Genomic DNA, 21,375 nt, shown 5'->3' with positions numbered 1-21,375 from the left:
CACCGGCAACAAACCAGAGATGACAACTCTGTCTTTCCTGGCCTTTAACTTCCAGCCTAACTCCCTAAACTTGTTTATTACCTCCACACCCTTTTTCCTACCTACATCGTTGGTACCAATGTGCACCACGACTTCTGGCTGCTCTCCCTCCCCCTTCAGGATCCTGAAGACACGATCAGAGACATCCCTGGCCCTGGCACCCGGGAGGCAACATACCTTTCGGGAGTCTCGCTCGCGACCACAGAATCTCCTATCTATTCCCCTAACCATTGAATCTCCTATTACTATTGCTTTTCTATGCTCCCCCCTTCCCTTCTGATCCCCAGAGCCAGACTCAGTGCCAGAGACCTGGCCGCTGGGGCCTTCCCCCGGTAGGTCATCCCCCCCAACAGCATCCAAAACGGTATACTTGTTTTGAAGGGGAACGGCCACGAGGGATCCCTGCACTGTCTGCCTGTTAGTTTTATTTCCCCTGACTGTAACCCAGTTACTCTTGTCCAGTACCTTTTGTGTGGCTACCTCCCTGTAACTCTTCTCTATGACCCCCTCTGCCTCCCGGATGATCCGAAGTTCATCCAGCTCCAGCTCCAGTACCTTAACACGGTCTCTGAGGAGCTGGAGTTGGGTGCACTTCCCGCAGGTATAGTCAGCGGGGACACCAGTGGTTTCCCTCACCACCCACATCCTACAGGAGGAGCATGAACTGCCCTAGCCTCCATCCCCTCTTACTTTACAGAATTAGCTGCCCCTTGGACCAACTGGACCTCCGCCCTCCGACTCTACTTCCAGTCAGCTGTACTCTAAACTCCTGGCTCCCTTCACGCTCTTTGATAAATATAGGAAATGAAATGTAAGGAGCACCTTACTCCCTCCTCACCTAACTCCCTCAGTCACCAAACTCTCACTGTAGCACTCAAATGCCACAAGCTCAGCACTCCCTCAGTCACCAAACTCTCACTGTAGCACTCAAATGCCACAAGCTCAGCACTCCAATGCAAACAAAGTCTGCACTGTAACTAGCTCCTATTTATACTGTGACTCTAGCTTCTGAAAACTGGCCTAATGCAATTAACTAATTAACAAGCTCCAGCTGCAAGTAAGTCCAAGTAGAACCTTGTTTAAAGCTGATTCAAAATTCACCTTCTTATAGACCAAACAGCAACTTTTAAGTTAATTAACTAAATAAAAGAAATACTAGACTTTAAATAAAAATGAACCCTTATACTCCCTCAGTCACCAAACTCTCACTGTAGCACTCAAATGCCACAAGCTCAGCACTCTAGTGCAAACAAAGTCTGCACTGTAACTAGCTCCTATTTATGCTGTGACTCTAGCTTCTGAAAACTGGCCTAATGCAATTAACTAATTAACAAGCTCCAGCTGCAAGTAAGTCCAAGTAGAACCTTGTTTAAAGCTGATTCAAAATTCACCTTCTTATAGACCAAACAGCAACTTTTAAGTTAATTAACTAAATAAAAGAAATACTAGACTTTAAATAAAAATGAACCCTTATACTCCCTCAGTCACCAAACTCTCACTGTAGCACTCAAATGCCACAAGCTCAGCACTCTAGTGCATCCCTGGTCTTATATTCTTGCCCTCTCAATGAATGATAACATTTGCCTTCCTAACTGCCGACTGAACCTGCACGTTAACCTGAAGAGAATCATGAACAAGGACTCCCAAGTCTGCTTTCCGAAGATTTCCGAAGCTTCTGCCTCCATTCCTCCTTCCAAAGTGCATAACCTCACACTTTTCCACATTGTATTCCATCTGCCACGTCTTTGCCCACTCTCCAAGTCTGTCCAAGTCCTTCTGCAGCCCCCTTGCTTCCTCAATGCTACCTGTCCCTGTACAGATCTTTGTATCATCTGCAAACTTAGCAACAGTGCCTTCAGTTCCTCCTTCCAGATCATTAATGTATATTGTGAAAAGTTGTGTTCCCAGCACCGACCCCTGAGGCACACCACTAGTCACCGGCTGCCGTACCGAAAAAGACCCCTTTATCCCCACTCTCTGCCTTCTACCAGTCAGCCAATCCTCTATCCACGCCAGGATTGTACCCTTAATACCATGGGCACTTAACTTATTTAACAGTCTCCTATGCGGTACCTTGTAAAAGGCTGTCTGGAAATCTAAATAAATCATATCCACTGGTTCTCCTTTGTCTAACTTCCTTGTTACTTCCTCAAAGAATTCTAACAGATTTGTCAGACATGACCTCCCCTTGACAAAGCCGTGCTGACTCAGTCCTATGCACTTCCAAGTACTCCGCAATCACATCTTTAATAATGGACTTTAAAATCTTACCAATGACTGAGACAGGCTAACCGGCCTATAATTTCCCATCTTCTCCCTTCTGAAACAGAAGTATTACATTCACCATTTTTCAGTCCTCTGGGACCCTCCCTGCCTCCCGTGATTCCTGAAAGATCACCACCAATGCCTCCACAATCTCCTCAGCTATCTCTTTTAGAACACTGGGGTGTAATCCATCCGGTCCACCTTCAGAAGTTTCAGTTTCCCTAGAACCTTCTTCTTAGTCTCACCTCTCACCTCTGTCCCTGATTTTCCTGGAGCTCTGGCATCCCACTGATGCCTTCCACCATGAAGACTGATGCAAAGTAACTATTCAGTTCCTCTGCCATTCCTTTGTTTCCTATTATTACTTCTCCAGCTACATTTTCCAGTGGTCCAATGTCTATTTTTACCTCTCTCTTAACTTTTATATATTGAAAAAAAACTCTTTCTATCTTCTTTTATATTACTAGCTAGCTTGCACTCATATTTCATCTTCTCCCCTGTTATTGATTTTTTGTTGTTGTCCTCTGCTCGCTACTAAAGGCTTCCCAATCCTCTGGCTTCCCACTAATCCTCGCCACTTTGTATACTTTTTCTTTTGCTTTTATGCTGTCCTTGACTTCCCTCATCAGAATTGGATGCCTTGTCCACGCCTTAGCATGTTTTCTCTTCCTTGGGATGAATTTCTGTTGTGCCTCCCGAATAACCCCCAAACCTCCTGCCATTGCTGTTCCACTGTGTTCCCTGCTCGGCTCCTTTTCCAATCAACTCTGGTCAGCGCCTCCCTCAAGTCTTTATAGTTACCCGTGTTTAATTATAATACCTTTACATCTGATTCCAGCTTCTCCCTCTCAAACTGCAGGGTAAATTCTATCATATTGTGGTCACTGCTCCCTAAGGAACTCCTTCTGCAGGATCTCATCACTCTTCCTGCCTATGTCTGCTCCAAGGAAAACAATCCAAGTCTATCCAATCTCTCTCCATAACTCACACTCTCCAGCCCAGACAATATACTGGTAAATCTCCTCTGTACCCTTTCCAGTGCTATCACATATCTCCTATAATTTGGATTCTAGAACTGCACACCTGCTCTAGCTGTGGCCTAACCCAATGTTTTATACAGTTCCAGCATGACCTGTCTGCTCTTAAACTCTATGCATCGGCTAATAAAGGCAAGAATACTATATACCTTCTTAACCACTTATCCACCTGCTCTGCTAGCTTAAGGGATTGGTGTACATGCACACCAAGATATCTCTGATCTTCGGTACTTCCCAGGGCCTGCCCAAGCACCCTCACACTTATCTGGATTGAATTCCATTTGTCGCTGATCAGCCCATCTGGCCAGCCCATCTATATCCTCAGCACCAGGATACTGAATAACATCGGCCACTTGGTGCCAGAATGAGAGGAGCACTGAGTGAAGAAGTTCACGATGTTAAGCTGCGATCCCCATGCCCTTTTTCTGGGGCTAACCAATTTTTCCATTTCAGCCTCTCTCTCATTCTCCCATAGAAAATATAGAAAATGGGGCAGGAAGAGGCCATTCGGCTTTTCGAGCCAGTTGCACCATTCAATGTGATCATAGAATCATAGAATACCGACAGTGCAGAAGGAGGCCATTTGGCCCATCGAGTCTGCACTGACCCTCTGAAAGAACATCCCATTCAGGCCCACTCCCCCAGCCTATCCCCGTAACCCTGCAACCCCAATTAACCTTTGGACACTAAGGGGCAATTTAGCTTGGCCAATCCATCTAACCTGTGCAGCTTTGGACACTAAGGGACAATTTTGCATGGTCAATCCACCTACCCTGCACATCTTTGGACCGTGGGAGGAAACCAGAGCACACGGAAGAAACCCACGCTACACGGGGAGAACGTGCAGACTCCACACAGACAGTCACCCAAAGTCGGAATCGAACCTAGGTCCCTAGTGTGGTGAAGCAACAGTGCTAACTACTGTGCCTCCATGCCGCCCGGATCATGGCTGATCCTCTAATTCGACACCATACTCCTGTGCTATCCCCATACCCCTTAACACCTTTAGAGTTCAGAAATCTATCTATTTACTTCTTAAATATATTCAGTAACTTGGCCTCCACAGCTTTTTTTGGGAGAGAATTCCACAGGTTCACCATCTTCTGAGCAAAACAATGTCTCCTCACCTCAGTCCTAAATGACTTACCCTGTATCCTGAGACTGTGACCTCTTGTTCTAGACCCTCCTGTCATGTTCTGTAGACTGGCCAAAGTAAATGATGAACTACAGAACATTTAGTTTAAATAATTTTTTGTAGATCAACTGCATGATAAGATAAGATAAGATACGATCATCTATGGAATTCCTTGCCCATTGAAGCAGTTGAGGCTCCTTCATTAAATGTTTTTAAGGTAAAGATAGATAGTTTTTTGAAGAATAAAGGGATTAAGGGTTATGGTGTTCAGGCCGGAAAGTGGAGCTGAGTCCACAAAAGATCAGCCATGATCTCATTGAATGGTGGAGCAGGCTCGAGGGGCCAGATGGCCTACCCCTGCTCCTAGTTCCTAGTTCTTATAACTAGGATAACATTAACTATTGTAGAGCTCCTGCAAAGTATGTTTATCCTCCAGCACGACCTACTCCCAACTCCCCTGCCATATGGTCACATGGTTTACACTTCCACCTAGTGGTCGGAGGTCATGCATAACATTATGTACAAATCTGCCTGATGCATATCATCATATCCCCTTTCCTTTGGAAAAATGAAATTATTTACATACATTAAATTATTTTTTAACATTTCACTATGATATGCATAACTATTTGCAGAATTCTTTTATAGTCTGTCACAATTTCAGTCTTTCTGGCTTGTGCCTGATTCTTATGGACCTTCTCAGTGTCTGCTGAACTGGCAAATGTTCTTCATGTTCTTCAGTGTTTGTTGCTTGAGTTTGATGTTCTTCATGTATTGATGTATCATCCTCTTATTGAATGTGTTCCGTATGGTCTTCAGATGTTTTAGGACTGTTGCGTGATCTTTCTGGTGGTTGCATCACAAACGTTTTGACGCATTTCGTAGACTCATCGGCAAACCTCTTTATGGATTTGGCTTGAAATCTCTCCCTTGTCTTAATTCTTTTTGACAGAGTAGTTGCCTTTCTGCTTCTGGATGAGCAGATTCTCGCAACACTTGGAACTGAAGCATGTTGCACCATGTGCCTTTTGTTTTCTTTCCGCAGTGCAGATGTTGCTCTCCTGCACCGTGTACAGTTTCGTACCATTATGTTGATATTGCGGAGGAATCCTGGCCAGTAGACCATGTCTTCGGCTCTTTTTACACTTTTTATTTCCAGTGTGCTCTCCATGGAGTTCACTCAGGACCACCAATCTTAAAGATTTCAGAATTACTATTCTCTTTTTCCACAGCAAAACTCCATCTGCAACACTCAACTCTGCTCCCACATTATAAAAACTGGAGCAGGATTCACTGGGCCATCCTTCATGAAGATATCTTCTCACCGTCTGCAACATTGGGTCCTTCTTAGTTTCTTCTCTTTGTTTGACACCATCAATACAGGTCTTCCATTGTGGAGGTTCTTTTTTGCGCTTCTTTGAAAATGAAAATCGCTTATTGTCACAAGTAGGCTTCAAATGAAGTTACTGTGAAAGTAATCCACCATTGAATTAACCCAGTCTGTAGAGGCTTCAATACATTTAATGACACCAAAGGCAGTTATTCTTTCTAGCTTTGCCTTTAGTTTATCTCTTAATGGTGCCAGCATATGTCTCGGCGCATGAATCACAATCCTTTAATTGAATCTTGTATGTGTACGGTAACTTTCCAAAACCTTGGAAATGTCATGGAAATCATTCACAGAACAGAGAACAGCACAGGACAAGCCCTTCGGCCCTCGATGTTGTGACGAGCATTGTCCGAAACCAAGATCAAGCTATCCCACTCCCTGTCATTCTGGTGTGCTACATGTGCCTATCCAATAACCGCTTGAGTGTCCGACTCCACTATCACAGCAGTCAGTCCATTCCACACTCTAACCACTCTCTGAGTAAAGAACCTACCTCGGATATCCCTCCTATATCTCCCACCCTGAATCTTATAGTTATGCCCCCTTGTAACAGCTACATCCACCCGAGGAAATAGTCTCTGAACGTCCACTCTATCTATCCCCCTCATTATCTTACAAACCTCTATTAAGTCGCCTCTCATCCTCCTCCGCTCCAAAGAGAAAAGCCCTAGCTCCCTCAACCTTTCCTCATAAGACCTATCCTGCAGCATCCTGGTAAATCTCCTTTGCACCTTTCCAATGCTTCCACATCCTTCCTATAATGAGGTGACCAGAACTGCACACAATACTCCAAATGTGGTCTCACCAAGGTCATGTATAGCTGCAGCATAACCCCGCGGCTCTTAAACTCAAGCCCCCTGTTAATAAACGCTAACACACTATCAGCCTTCTTCACGGCTCTATCCAATTGAGTGGCAACCTTCAGAGATCTGTGGACATGAACCCCAAGGTCTCTCTGCTCCTCCACATTCCTCAGAACCCTGCCGTTGACCCTGTAATCCGCATTCAAATTTTTTCTACCAAAATGAATCACCTCGCACTTATCAGGGTTAAACTCCATCTAATATTTTCGGCCCAGCTCTGCATCCTATCAATGTCTCTTTGCAGCCTGCAACAGCCCTCCACCTCATCCACTACTCCACCAATCTTGGTGTCACCAGCAAATTTACTGGCCCACCCTTCAGCCCCCTCCTCCAAGTCATTGGTAAAAATCACAAGTAGCAGAGGACCCAGCACTGATCCCTGTGGTACACCGCTGGGAACTGGTCTCCAGTCTGAAAATTTTCCTTCTACCACCACCCTCTGTCTTCTATGTGATAGCGAGTTACTTATCCAATTGGCCAAATTTCTCTCTATCCCACACATCCTTACTTTCTTCATGAGCCGACCATAGGGAAGCTTATCAAACGCCTTACTAAAATCCATGTATACGACATCAACTGCTCTACCTGTAGCCACTGAAGCTGGCCACTTCCCGACATAAAATGGAGAATTGAAATGCATGCAGGGAAAATTGGACAATGTCAGAAAGACAAGCAGGCTGCAGAATCTCTCAGTGTATTCTACCTGCGAAGAAACCAGACAGCATTGAAACTAACAAGTTTGCATACTAATTGAGCGATTCCCGGTGATTCCCGGGCACAATAGACACAATTGAGAATAACAAAGGTCAAGCCAGACTCTTAGGCGCCAGCAGGAGCCAGCAGGTCCGGGAGACAATAAGTTACAAACAGCCCCAAGAACCGCCCAGCGATCGGGAAACAGCCCCAGTATTGGGGAATTCAAACCAATCGATTGGTATGAGGTCCAATCGATTGCAAGCAGGTATAGAGTCCGCCCAGATGGGTGCGAAGCCCCTGTGACCTATAAAGGACAGATCCCAAGTCCAGCTCTCTCTCTTAGCCGGCCCTCCCAGCAGAACACCTTTGCAGCAGCTCTCTAAGAACTTGAACATGAGAAGGAGAGGCCTGGCCAATTGCTACTGTAGCCACCGAAGTTGGCCATTCCCTCAATACAAAATCGAGGAACGCAAAGCTTGCAGGTTAAAATGGACAAAGTTTGCAGCATAAGCAGGCTGCACCAAGTCAATGTGTATTCTGTCTGCTAAGAGAGCAGACAGCACCGAAACGAACATTCCGCATACTAAGGAGGCAATGTCCGGGATAGTTAACATAGTAATGGAACGATCCCAGGGACAATGGACACAAATGGGGAAGTGATTGCAACAGTGTATGAGAAGCCAGACACCCCGGCACCAGCAGGGTCCGAAAACAAAGCACCTGAAAGCCCGCCCAGTAGCCTCAGTATTGGGGGGATTCAAACATATCGATTGGGAAGAGACCCAATCGATCCCAAGCAGGTAAAGGGGTCCGCCCAAAGGGGCGCGGATCCCTGGGACCTATAAAAGACAGGTCCCACACTTAGTTCGTTCTCCTTGACCAGCCCTCCTCTCTGGACCAGAATTTTGACCAGCTTTGCCAAGAAGACCTTGAACGAGAGAGAGAGGAGAGGTTTGGGACAGCAGCCGTCAGCAAGTAAGTCTCACAACGATCGCTACCAGAGATAGACACCCCTGACCCCTTTTAACCCGTACCAATCTGAAGTCTGCAGACCAGAGCAGAGCGAGAGGCCTTGTCCCCTGATCCGGCAGTTCACTTGAGATAAGTATTGGTTTATTTAGCGGTAGGAATAGTTTAATCCTCTTAGTGTGTGCATGGGTAGTTATTATAATTGTATTATAATAAACTCAGCTCTTTGAACTTACTAATTGGTGTATGGTTTTATTGCTTTGAACTTAACCTTGAAACTTGTGGCGGTATCTTTTTTTTTGAAAATGTTTTTTATTGAGTTTTCATATTTTATATCCAACAAATTACAAATTATTAGAAAAAAAACCACGCAAAAATTAACATGTATATTTACAGGTAAGCATCTTCATAATAACAACTGTGGCCGCCCCCTTTAACCGGCATACATATTTTACATTCCCCAATATGGCCGAGGCACATGTTTATAGGCATTTATTTACAATTTGGTTTTGGGCCTTAGCTTGCTATCAGACTGTCGCTTGCGGCTTCGTCCTTCCTTTTTTTTGTTTTTTGGAATAATTTTTATTCAAGTTTTCAACAACATATTTTATCACAACAGAGAAAAACAGTAACGCCTCCCCTCCAATACTAAAACAATAAATTAACAAGAAAAAGAAATAAGCGTAAAACCATGCGAACAAACCCCCATAACGAACCCGTAGCCCCCCCCCCCCCCCCCCCCCCGGCTACCTTCCCCCGATTCCCGTGCATTTTCCCCTGATTCTTGGTCACCCGACTATTCTTCCTCTTGTTCGTTGGCCACAAACAGGTCCCGGAACAATTGCATAAATGGCTCCCATGTTCTGTGGAAGCCGCCGTCTGACCCTCGGATGGCGAATTTGATTTTCCCCATTTGGAGAGATTCCGAGAGGTCGGACAGCCAGTCTGCAGCTCTGGGCGGTGCTGCTGACCGCCAGCCAAACAGGATTCTACGGCGGGCGATCAGGGAGGCAAAGGCAAGGGCGTCCGCCCTCCTCCCCAGGAATACATCTGGCTGGTCTGAAACCCCGAAGACCACCACTATCGGGCATGGCTCCACCCTCACCCCCACCACTTTGGACATAGCCTCGAAGAAGGCTGTCCAGTACTCCACAAGTCTGGGGCAAGACCAGAACATGTGGGCGTGGTTGGCCGGGCCTCTTTGGCACCGTTCACATCTGTCCTCCACCTCCGGGAAGAACCTACTCATACGGATTCTTGTTAAGTGGGCTCTATGTACCACTTTTAGTTGCGTCAGGCTGAGCCTTGCGCACGTGGAGGTGGAGTTGACCCTATGCAGTGCTTCGCTCCAGAGTCCCCACCCTATCTCAATCCCCAGGTCATCCTCCCATTTCTTTCTTGTTGTGTCCAGTACGGTGTCGTCCCTTTCTACCAGTCGGTCATACATGTCGCTACAGTTCCCTTTCTCTAGGATACTTGCGTCCAGTAGGTCTTCCAGTAGTTTCTGTCATGGTGGTTGTGGGTACGTCCTTGCCTCCTTTCGTAAGAAGTTTTTGAGCTGCAGGTACCATAGCTCGTTCCCCCTGGCTAGCCAAAATTTCTCTGTCAGTTCGTCCAGTGTTGCGATCCTGCCGTCCGTGTATAGGTCCCTGACTGTCAGTGTCCCTCCGTCCTGCCTCCACCTTTTGAAGGTGGCGTCAGTCAGTGCTGGTGTAAACCTATGGTTGTTGCAGATGGGAGCTTTGTCCGACATTTTGGTCAGTCCAAATTGCTGCCGCAGTTGGTTCCAGGATTGGAGGGTGGCTGTCACCACTGGGCTGCTGGAGTGTTTTTTGGGTGGGGATGGGAGTGCTGCCGTGGCGAGGGCCCAGAGGGAGGTCCCCATGCAGGAGGCCTCCTCCGCACGCACCCACTCGGCTTCTGGACCCATCCCCTTACTCGCTCGGCTGTTGCCGCCCAGTGGTAGAATTGTAGGTTTGGGAGGACTAGCCCCCCCCTGGATTTTGTTTTTTGTAGGACCTTCTTTGGGATCCTAGCATTTTTACCCCCCCCCATACGAACGCCATGATAAGTTTGTCCAGCGCTTTGAAAAAGGCCTTGGGGATGTAGATCGGAATGGATCTAAACAGGAAGAGGAACCTGGGCAGTACGTTCATTTTGATCGTCTGGACTCTCCCCGCGAGGGAGAGTGGGAGTGTGTTCCATCTTTGCAGGTCCTTTTTTACTTCCTCCGTCAGGCTGGTGAGGTTCCATTTGTGGATCCCTTTCCAGTTATGGGCTATTTGGATCCCCAGGTAGCGGAATTTGTGTCGGGCTTGTTTGAACGGCAGCCCCTTTAGTGCTGCCCCCCCCCCCCTCTTGCGGGTGTACTGGGAAGATCTCGCTTTTGCTCATGTTGAGTTTGTAGCCCGAGAAGGCTCCAAACTCTTTCAGGAGCACGATGATTCCGTCCATGCTGCTTTGTGGGTCCGAGATGCAGAGGAGCAGATCATCTGCATAGAGTGAGACTCTGTGCTCTCTGCCTCCCCTTCAGATCCCCCTCCAATTTTTTGCTGCCCTGAGTGCGATTGCTAGCGGTTCGATTGCTAGTGCGAACAGCAGTGGGGACAGTAGGCATCCTTGTCTGGTGCCCCTGTGCAGCTGGAAGTATTGGGAGTTGGTATTGTTGGTCCGTACGCTCGCCATGGGAGCATTGTATAGGAGCTTTACCCAAGAGGTGAACCCTGTTCCAAGCCCGAACCGCTCCAGTACCTCTATGAGGTATTTCCATTCGACTCTGTCGAAGGCCTTTTCTGCGTCCAGGGAGAAGATCACCTCTTGTGTTCTCTCCCCGGAGGGGGTCATTATCACGTTCAGCAGGCGCCTGATGTTCGAAGTAAGCTGTCTACCTTTGACGAAGCCCGTCTGGTCCTCTGTGACCAGCTCAGGTACACAGTCTTCTAGCCTTTTGGCTAGGATTTTGGCCATTATTTTGGCGTCTGCGTTCAGCAGAGATATGGGTCTGTATGACCCACATTCCGTTGGGTCTTTGTCTTTCTTAGGTATCAGCAAGATTGAGGCCTGTGCTAATGTGGGTGGCAGTGTGCCCCTAGCTAATGAGTCTGTGAACATCTCCCGCAGGTGCGGGGCCAGCGCTGTCGCAAATGTTTTGTAGAAGTCTGCCGGGAATCCGTCCGGTCCTGGCGCCTTCCCCGTCTGCATGGAGCTAATGCTCTCCATGATCTCTCCCAGTGCTATTGGTGCTTCCAGGTCCCGTTTTCTGCCCTCTCCCATGACTGGTATGTCCAGTCCATCAAGGAACCGGTTCATCCCAGCCTTCCTCGTTGGGGGCTCTGAGGTGTACAGCTCTTGGTAGAAGGCCTTGAAGGTTTTGTTAATCCTCTCTGGTTCTGTTTCCAACGTGCCTCCGGTATGCCTGATTTGCGCAATTTCTCTGGTGGCTGCCTGCTTTCTCAGCTGGTGTGCCAACAGGCGGCTGGCTTTGTCTCCGTGTTCGTACAGGGCCCCGCGTGCCTGGCGGAGTTGGTGTACTGCTTTCCTGGTGGAGAGCAGGTCAAAGTTCCTTTGTAGTTCTTTCCTCTCCGCCAGGAGCTCTCTGGTTGAGGCCTCGGAGTATTTACGGTCTACCTGCAGTATGGAGTCGACCAGCTTCTACCTAGCCACCCTTTCCTCCCTATCTCTTTGCGCTTTGAAGGCAATGATTTCCCCTCTTAGTACGGCCTTAAGCGCTTCCCAGAACGTGGAGGGTGAGACCTCCCCGTTTTGGTTGTTCTCTGTGTACTCTGCTATGGCCCGCGCTATCCTTTCGCTGAAGGCCTTGTCAGATAGTAAGGCACCGTCCAACCTCCATGTGGGGCGCTGGGCCCTTCCCGTCTCCAGCCGCACGTCCATGTAGTGTGGAGCGTGGTCTGACATCACAATTGCGGAGTATTCCACTTTGTCTATCCCTGGAAGCACCGTTTTCCCCACCACAAAGAAGTCAATTCTGGTGTATACGTTGTGTACTGGGGAGAAGAAGGAGAATTCTTTCTCCCCCGGGTGGACGAACCTCCAGTGGTCCACTGCTCCCATCTGCTCCATAAAGTGACTGAGTTCCCTTGCCATGCTTGAGGTTTTCCCCATTTTGGGGTTTGATCTGTCCGTCTTTGGATCCTGTACACAGTTGAAGTGCCCCTCCATGATTAGTCGATGCGTCGCTATGTCCAGGATTTCTGCCACGGTCTTTTTGATGAAACTTGTGTCGTCCCAGTTGGGCGTGTACACATTGACTAGAACTACCGGTGCCCCATCCAAGGCCCCGCTGACCATGACATACCGCCCCCCTGGGTCTGTAACCGTCTTTGTCGCCCTAAACATTATCCTCTTGCCGATCAGGATCGCCACCCCCCTGGCCCTTGTCCCATAGCAGGAATGGTAGATTTGTCCAACCCAGCCCTTTCTTAACCGCAGTTGGTCCTGCTCCCTCAGGTGCGTCTCTTGGAGGAAGACTATGTCGGCCCTCATGTTTCTGAGGTGGGTGAGGACTCTAGATCTCTTCACTGGGCCGTTAAGTCCCCTTACATTCCAGGTGATTATCCTGGTGGGGGGCTTCTGCCCCCTCGTTCCTGTGGGATTAACCATATTTATCTGGTGGACACGCCCCTGCCCTCCGGGGTTTCCCTTTGTTAGGGGGCCGTCCAGGGTGGCCGCTATCACTACTCTCCCCTTGCGGTCGGGTCTCTGCGCTCCAGGGTTTCCCCTTGTCCCGGGGGCACCCGCCATGGCCGTCCACTGTGTGTCCGCCACGCGGGTAGTCCCCTGCACTCTGGGGGGCCCCTTCGCCCACAGACCGTACTGGGTGGGTGCTTGCAGCGGTTCCTTGTTCCGAGCCCTTGGTTGTGGCACTTTGTAGCCCTGTTCCTTTTCTGGCCTCTTTTGTCCCTTCGTCCCTGCATTTCCCCTCCCTGGTCTCTTGCTCCCTGTGTGCCCCCCCTCCCCCCGGTCTCTCCCTTTTCCCTCCTCCCCCGTATACCCCTCCTTTGCCCCTCTATCCCCTATTCCTGTCCCCGTTTGCTCTCCCGACTTTGACGGGTGTTGCCCCCCCTCCCCTTTCTGGCGCCTTCCCCCCTGTTGGGGGTGCGCTGCGGCCCTGCTTTGTTGCGTGCCCCCGGCGCTAGCTTTCCTGCTAGTACGGTGGCTCCCCTTTCGGGCGTTGTTGTCTCGCTTCTCCCTTGCCTGGCCTCTACGGTTTTCTGGGGGGGGGGGGGGAGGGGGGGGGCTGGCATTGCCTAGCCCCTCCCCACCCCGCCGTCGACGTGTCATTGCCCCTTGCCAGGGGCCCCTCGTCCCTACCCCCGCTGGTTTTTTTCCAGCCTGTGCTCCTCGACGAACCTATTCGCCTCAGCTGAGGCTGTAAAGAAATATTCCCTGTTTTGGTATGTGACCCAGAGTTTCGCTGGGTACAGCATACCAAAGCGCACTCTGCTCTTGTGGAGAGCTGCTTTCGCTCTGTTGAACTCAGCCCGTCTCTTAGTTTAGTCTGCTCCAAGATCCTCATAGATTTGGATGGCGTGCCCTTCCCATTTGCAGGCTCTATTTTCCTTGGCCCAGCGCAGGATTGTCTCCCTATCCCGGTACCGGTGCAGTTTGGCTATGACTGCTCTCGGTTGTTCCCCTGCCTTGGGCTTCGGGCGCAACAACCGATGTGCTCTGTCCATTTCCGGTGGGATGGGGAAAGTTTTCCTCCCCACTAAGTTGCCCAGCATCTCAGCCACGTATGCTGTGGGATTTCTACCCTCGGTCCCCTCTGGCAGGCCCACTATCCTTACATTTTGCCTTCTCGAGCGGTTTTCCTGGTCATCTTCCCTGCCCTTCAGGCTCCTCTGTGTTGCGCCCAGTCTCGCCACTTCCCTCTCCAGGGCCGTGACCCGGTCGCTCATGTCAGTCGCTGCTTTCTCCAGCTCCTTAATGGTTGCCTCCTGGACTTCCAGTTTCTCCCCTTGGGCATCCAATTTCTCCTCCAATCTGGTCAGAGCCTGCTGCACCCCTGACATGTCCCTGGCCACTTCTGCCTGTACTGCGGCCTCTGCGTCTGCTTTCACCTCTGCCTTGATTGCCTGCAGCTGCTCCCTCAGCACCTCGGTAAAGGCTGCCTTCCAATTCCAGCCCCCATCTGGCCCCAGGGGGGAAGGGCACCTGTCTGTCGCCGCTTCGTGCGCTGATTCGCTCGCCTGAGCTGGCTTGCCCCTTGTCCCGTCTGCTTCTGGTGCCCCCTCTCCCTCTGCCTTGGCTCCCTTCTGGCGTTTTTTTCTCCCCCTTCCCTTTCATCTTTTCTTCTCCCCTTGTTTTTGTTTTCCCCCCTTTTCTGCACGCTATTTTTATTTTTTAGTTTTATTTTTATTTTTTTTGTCTCTTCCTTTTTTCTTTTTTTTCCCCCCCTCTCTTCCCTTCTTTCCTTTACCACTTTATTTTATTTATTTATTTATTAATTATTTTTTCCCCCCCTCTTTTATGCAACTCCTTAAGGTGGGCTTACTTTGGATGGGAGAGAGTGTAAAAAGAGAGAAAATAGTATATATACCCCTCCCCCCCTCTCTTGAACAGTTTTCTTTTTTTTTTATAAAAGTCCTTTTTTTTTCTTCCTTTCCCCTCACTCACCCAGGATAGAGAGAGAGAGAGAGGCTTTTGTCCAGAGTCTCTTTGTCCTTGCCTCGTGGTGGTCGCTGCCGGGGGGGGGTTTGGTTGGGTCGGTCCCCGCTGCTCGGTCCCCGCTGCTCGGTCCGTTCGGGCTGCCGCACTTCGCACCCCGCGCCCTCCCGGTTGGGGTGGTTAGGTCGCTGGTCGCTGCCGCCGGCTGTGCCCCGCTTCAGTCCTGCCGCTGCCGCACTGCTCCTGGCCTGCGTAGGGGGGGGGGGGGGAGGTGGACCTGCCGCTGCCGCCTCCGAACCGCTCCTGCTGTCGCTGCCGCTGAACCGCTCCTGCTGCCGCCGCCGAGGATCCTCCACCGACAGGTTTGTTGGGGGGGGGGGGGGTGTTTCCCTTCCCTGCTCTTTTCCGCTGCGGAGAGAACGGCCCCGACTTCGTTACCCTGCAGGAGCCCCTCTCCGTGCGACCACTCCGCTTGCCGACCGGAAGTCTTCCTCTTGTGGCGATATCTTAACGATACCTGGCGACACCAGAGCTAAGTAACGAAACAGAGCCAAATTGAGTGTTAAGCAAACTCACCCAGAACGAGCAACACTACACCGACAAGTATGTGTCATACAACGCCAGCTACAAGAATAGACACTCCTGACCCCTTTAGTCCACACCAACTGGAAGCCTGCAGATCCAGAACAAAGCATTGTTCCCTGATCCGGCTGTTCCCTTATTCCAGATAAGTATTGGCCTAGTAGTGGTAGGAATAGTTTAGTCTTAGTATTATATGCATGAGTAGTAAATAACTGTGTAATAATAAACGTGTCTTGTTTGAACTTACTAACTGGTGTATTGAGTCATTGATCTGAACTTGAACTTGAACCTCGTGGCGGTATCATAAAGATACCTGGCGACTATAGAGCTAAGAAATAAAACAGAGCCCATTGAGTGTAAAGCACACTCACCCAGAACGAGCAACATTTAGTGGCGAACTCTGACGGGACTCGACTAGAAGTGGCCCCCCCCCCCACTCCGAGAGAACCCAGCAATTTGAATCAGAAATCCAATTGGGAAAAGGAAAAGCTACAAGTGTTCACATCAATCCTCACAATTCGGAAGTGTGTTTTTGCATGCATAACTAACAGGGTTATAAGGTAAAAGCGAGAGATTTTGTTGCGAAAAACTGTCGGGAGTTTATACTTCGGAAATTAGTGAAAGCCGTACCCGTATTTTATAACACCTCCTTAGCATCCCTTGTTCTAAATTTAAGAGAGAGCTCTGAGATAGAATTCGTGGTCGCAGCGACCAGCAGAGTAGGTCAGTGTCCTGTTTGGGAACAAGAGATCAGAAAGTACCTCAAAGGGAAAGGATGGCCCCTTTGGAGCGAATTCTGTTCGAATGAGGAGACAGGTCCCGGGCGTATAGGATATACTTGGTGGGAGAACCTGTCTGAGATACACCAGAAGAGTTTAGGAAAGGCCAGAAAGCCGATGGCAATTGTGTCCTGTCTGGCACAATTGCGAGGCACAGAGGAGGTTGTTCGGACGCTCCGCGCAGAATTAGAGGAAAAGCATTGCATGAGTAAGGTGGATGTCAGTGATATAGAAAGAGAGAATCTAGAGTTAAGAAAGAAGTTGGCAGATAAGGATAGAGAGGTGGATGATGCCAAGAGGGCACACCAGTCTTGTCTAGCCCATCTGAGCAGCTCCCAAACGCATAATGAAAAGGCCTATCAGGATATGCAGCACGCAGTCCTGATAAGAGAGGAAACCAAGAAGCAGGTAGAGGCTTTGCAAAGGCAATGGAGCGACCTGAAGGCAGCTTTACGAGCACTCCATGCTGCCACCACTGAGCAAAGACAAAGCTCGGTAGACCGTGCAAAGTGTAGAAAGCAGATTGCGGAACTGCAATCTCTGTTTTCGGTGCAGAATGGCTTCCAAGATACTTTTGGGAAGCAACTAGATGAGGAAGAAGGTCCCGATTGGCAGGAATTGCAGGAAACAGCCCAGCGATATGTTCAGGGCACATGTAAGCAGGACAAGCCACAGAAAAGGAAAGCGCCCCAACCCCCTACAGAACAGATAGCACCAGCACCAATGAACCCAGTCATTTTCACTTAAGTTGCTTGAAGCTTCTTCCTTTTTGTTGGATTCTGTTTGAAGGTTATAGGACTGATAAGAATCGGTTCAAGGGGGAGGGGTTTGCCTATTTGCCTGCGCATTGGGGGAGGGTATGTTTGCATTTTGGGATTGTTGTTACTGTGTTGAGTGCTTGTTTTATTGCTAGGTATGATAGAATCTGGCAGTCAGCAGGCTTATTGATGCCAGAGGGTGGGAGATGCTGAGCTCGCTGGATAGCTGGCTCACGGGAGCAAATTGGGGGGTGAGCTGAGGAAAGACGTGAGGAAAGGGGTGAAGGGGGGTAGGAGGGGGGTTACTGCTGACGGGTAAGGGACAGCTAGGAGACTGGAGATGGAGTTCAGATGGCGGTTGCCGCCGAGGGGCGGATCAAGTGAGGTGTGGAACACGGGCTAGGAGCTGGCCTGGGAAAGGTCATGGTTGACCGACATGGGAGGGGGCTAAACCCCCCCCCCCCCCGCCCGCGACCAGAGTGGTTACATGGAATGTCCGTGGACTGAATGGGCCGGTTAAGAGAGCTCGTGTGTTCGCACACCTGAGACAGTTAAAAGCGGACGTGGCTATGTTACAGGAGACACACTTGAAGCTGGGAGACCAAATTAGATTAAAGAAGGGAATGGTCGGACAAGTGTTTCACTCAGGACTGGACTTTAAACCAAGGGGGTGGCTATCCTGATTAATAAAAGGGTGGCATTCGAGGTGGGGGAGGATAGAGGTAGACCCGGCAGGCAGATTTATTATGGTTACTGGGAAGCTAGAGGGAATGGCTGTGGTGCTGGTGAATATATAGCGTTTATCAGGAAGGTGCTGGGGACGATCCCAGACCTTGACTTGCATCGGCTGATCAAGTGGTCATGGACCCGAGGCTGGACCGGTCGAGTGCTAGGTTGGGGAAGCTATCAGCAATGGCAAAGGAACTGCGGGGGTTCATGGAGTGCATGGGAGGGGTGGACCCGTGGAGATTTGAGAGACCAAGGAGCAGAGAATGTTCATTCTACTCCCATGTACATAAGGCATACTCCAGGATAGATTTCTTCGTGCTCGATAAAACACTGTTAGCAGGGGTTGAGGGCACTGAGTACTCAGCAATTGTGGTCTCAGATCATGCATCACACTGGATAGACCTACGGGCAGACACGGGAATGTCCCAGCTCACAAAGTGGAGACTAGATTCAGGGTTGTTAGCAGATGAGGAGATCTGTGAGCGAGTGAGAGAGGCCATTCGGGGGTACATATAGGTCAATGACACAGGAGAGACTGCAGCTGAGGTGGTGTGGGAGGCACTGAAAGCGGTCATTATAGGGGAATGTATTTCGATTCGAGCCCACAGGGATAAAGCTGAGTGGTCGGAGTTGGACAGGTTGGTAGGAGGAATCTTACAGGTGGACAGGAGATACTCGGAGTCTCCAAATGAGGATGTCCTGAAGGAGCATCAGAGACTTCAAATGGAGTTTGGACTCCTTTCCACAGAAAAACAGAGGGTCAGCTGAGGAGGGTAAAAGGGGCAATATATGAACAAGGGGAGAAAGCTAGCAGGATGCTGGCGCATCAGCTGAGGAAACAGGAGGCGGCGAGAGAAATAGGGAAAATAAAGGATTTGAGGGGGAAGACGGTGACGGACCCAGGGGTGGTGAGTGAAGTGTTCCGGGAATTTTATAGCCAGCTATACGAGTCAGAACCCCCGGATGGGGAGGAGGGCATGAATCAATTCCTGGGGAGGCTAGAGTTCCCAAAGGTAAATGAGGAGCTGGTGGAGGCCCTGGAGGGACCGAGTGGGCTTGGGGAGGTGATAGATGGACTGGGGGCAATGCAATCGGGTAAAGCCCTGGAACCTGATGGATTCCCAGTGGAATTTTATAAGAAGTTCTCTGGGTTACTGGTTAAAGCCTGGTTAAGGCTTTCAACGAGTCCAAGGTGCTGGGAGTATTCCGCCCAATGTTATCACAGGCATCAATTTCTCTCATCCTGAAGCAGGACAAGGATCCGGAGAGCTGTGGATCGTACAGGCCAATCTCCCTCTTGAATGTAAATGCCAAATTATTGGCAAAGATCCTGGCCACTCGAATAGAGGATTGTGTACCGGAGATAATTGAGGAGGCTTGATTCAGTTCAAGGTAGCCCACAGGTCCCACATAACGGTAGCCTGGATGAGTAGGTTCTTCGAGGAGGTGGAGGGCTGATGTGGGCGGTGTGGGGGTAGCCTGGCCAACCATATTCATATGTTTTGGGCATGTCCGAAACTGAGGGAATTCTGGCAGGGATTTGCAGATGTTATGTCAGAAGTCCTGGAAGGTAGGGTAATTCCGAGTCCAGATTGGCAATATTTGGGGTGTCGGAGGATCCAGGGGCAAAGGGGGGAGGGAGGCTGATATCCTGGCCTTCTCCTCCCTGGTGGCCTGGAGATGGATCTTGCTGAGATGGAGGGACTGGGAGCCCCCGAAATCAGGAGTCTAGGTCAGCGATATGGTAGAGTTTCTCAGTCTGGAGAAAATCAAGTTTGCTTTCAGAGGATCAATACAGGGATTCGCCCGGAGTTGGCAGCCGTTCATCGATTTCTTTACCAATAACTGAACGTCAACAAAGAACAAAGCAAAGTACACCACAGGAACAGGCCGTTCGGCCCTCCAAGCCCGTGCAAACCATGCTGTCTGTCTAAACTAAAATCTTCTACACTTCCTGGGTCCGGTTTCCTCTATTCCCATCCTATTCAGGTATTGTCAAGATGCCCCTTAAATGTCACTATCGTCCATTCTTCCACCACCTCCTCCGGCAGCGAGTTCCAGGCACCCACTACCCTCTGTGTAAAAATCTTGCCTCGTACATCTCTAAACCTTGCCCCTCACACCTTAAACCTATGCCCCCTAGTAATTGACACCTCTACCCTGAGGAAAAGCCTCTGACTATCTACTCTGTCTATGCCCCTCATAATTTTGTAGACCTCTATCAGGTCGCCCCTCAACCTCCGTCGTTCCAGTGAGAACGAACCGAGTTTATTCAACCGCTCCTCATAGCTAATGCCCTCCATACCAGGCAACATCCTGGTAAATCTCTTCTGCACCCTCTCTAAAGCCTCCACATCCTTCTGGTAGTGTGGTGACCAATAAGGGGGGAAAGGGAAAAAGGTGGGGGGGGGGGGGAGGGGGAGCAAAATAGGAGGTATGGTAATGTTAAATAAGGACAGGGAGCTTAGTATATGGGTAATTGGGGCTAGGGCGGGACAAATGGGGTACGTGGTCTATTGTTTGCTTTTATTTTAGTGGGTATTTTGTACGTCGACCCGCACGGTTGTTTTAGAAATGTCAATATTTTAAATTGTGAAAATTACAAATGCTTCAATAAAATATTTTTTAAAGTAGAAAAGGAAGCAAGAGCTGGATATCAAAACCCGCTCCTTCACAGAGTTACAACTAGTTACATAGCCACTCCAATGCTAAGACACAATCTCATAACCAATCGCATTTGCTCCATCACTTGAGTTGCTCTCATTCACAGTTACTTCCTGCCTCTGGCTGTTCTCTGATCACTGTGACCAACCGTCAGACTGGGCACTTCATTCTGCCAAGCCTCAACTTTATATCACCACTTTTATTACTTTTTTTAAAACCAGAAAACCATGCGCAAAGGTCACAGACTCATGTGGATTGACAATGAAGGCCTGTATAACTTTGAATTTCTGTTTTGCATTTGAATATTTACCATCCACACAGAACGCTGGAGTTGTTTGGAGTAAATTAGGACTTTCCAATTGATTAATTTTCGGAGTTGATGTGAATGTTGATGAAGTTGAAGTTGTCAATGAAGCTGCCATCTTTCAGAATAGACTCTGAACTAAGCCGATTACTGTGCTGTGTATTGTCAGTGCTCCTCCCTGGATCATTCAATGGAAAACAATGAAGTTTGAAAATAGCAATATGAAGTTAAATTTTCACCCTTATCAGCAAGGCTCTTTCTAAGTTCTATTGATAAATTTGCTGATTCTTTCTCACTCTCATTTAATCTTCCTTTTTCCTCACTCCAGTCCAATCAAGATAATCAGTTCCTTTTCTGTTTACTTAATCTGAATTCTTTCCCCTGTCATAAAACAATGGGCATTGCTGAGAGATAGTTCAATAAACGGCGACAAACACCATCCTCACATTTTGAATAGCTAACCTCAAATCTCAATTGAAATATGTTTGCGGTTAATTATTACAATTTGAATGGAAAAGGTTTGTGCCTAAACACTATA

Source organism: Scyliorhinus canicula, chromosome 11, assembly GCF_902713615.1.
Source record: "Scyliorhinus canicula chromosome 11, sScyCan1.1, whole genome shotgun sequence".
Taxonomy (NCBI): Eukaryota; Metazoa; Chordata; class Chondrichthyes; order Carcharhiniformes; family Scyliorhinidae; genus Scyliorhinus; species Scyliorhinus canicula.
The sequence above is the reverse complement of the archived record's forward strand: the minus strand, read 5'-3'. Positions refer to the sequence as shown.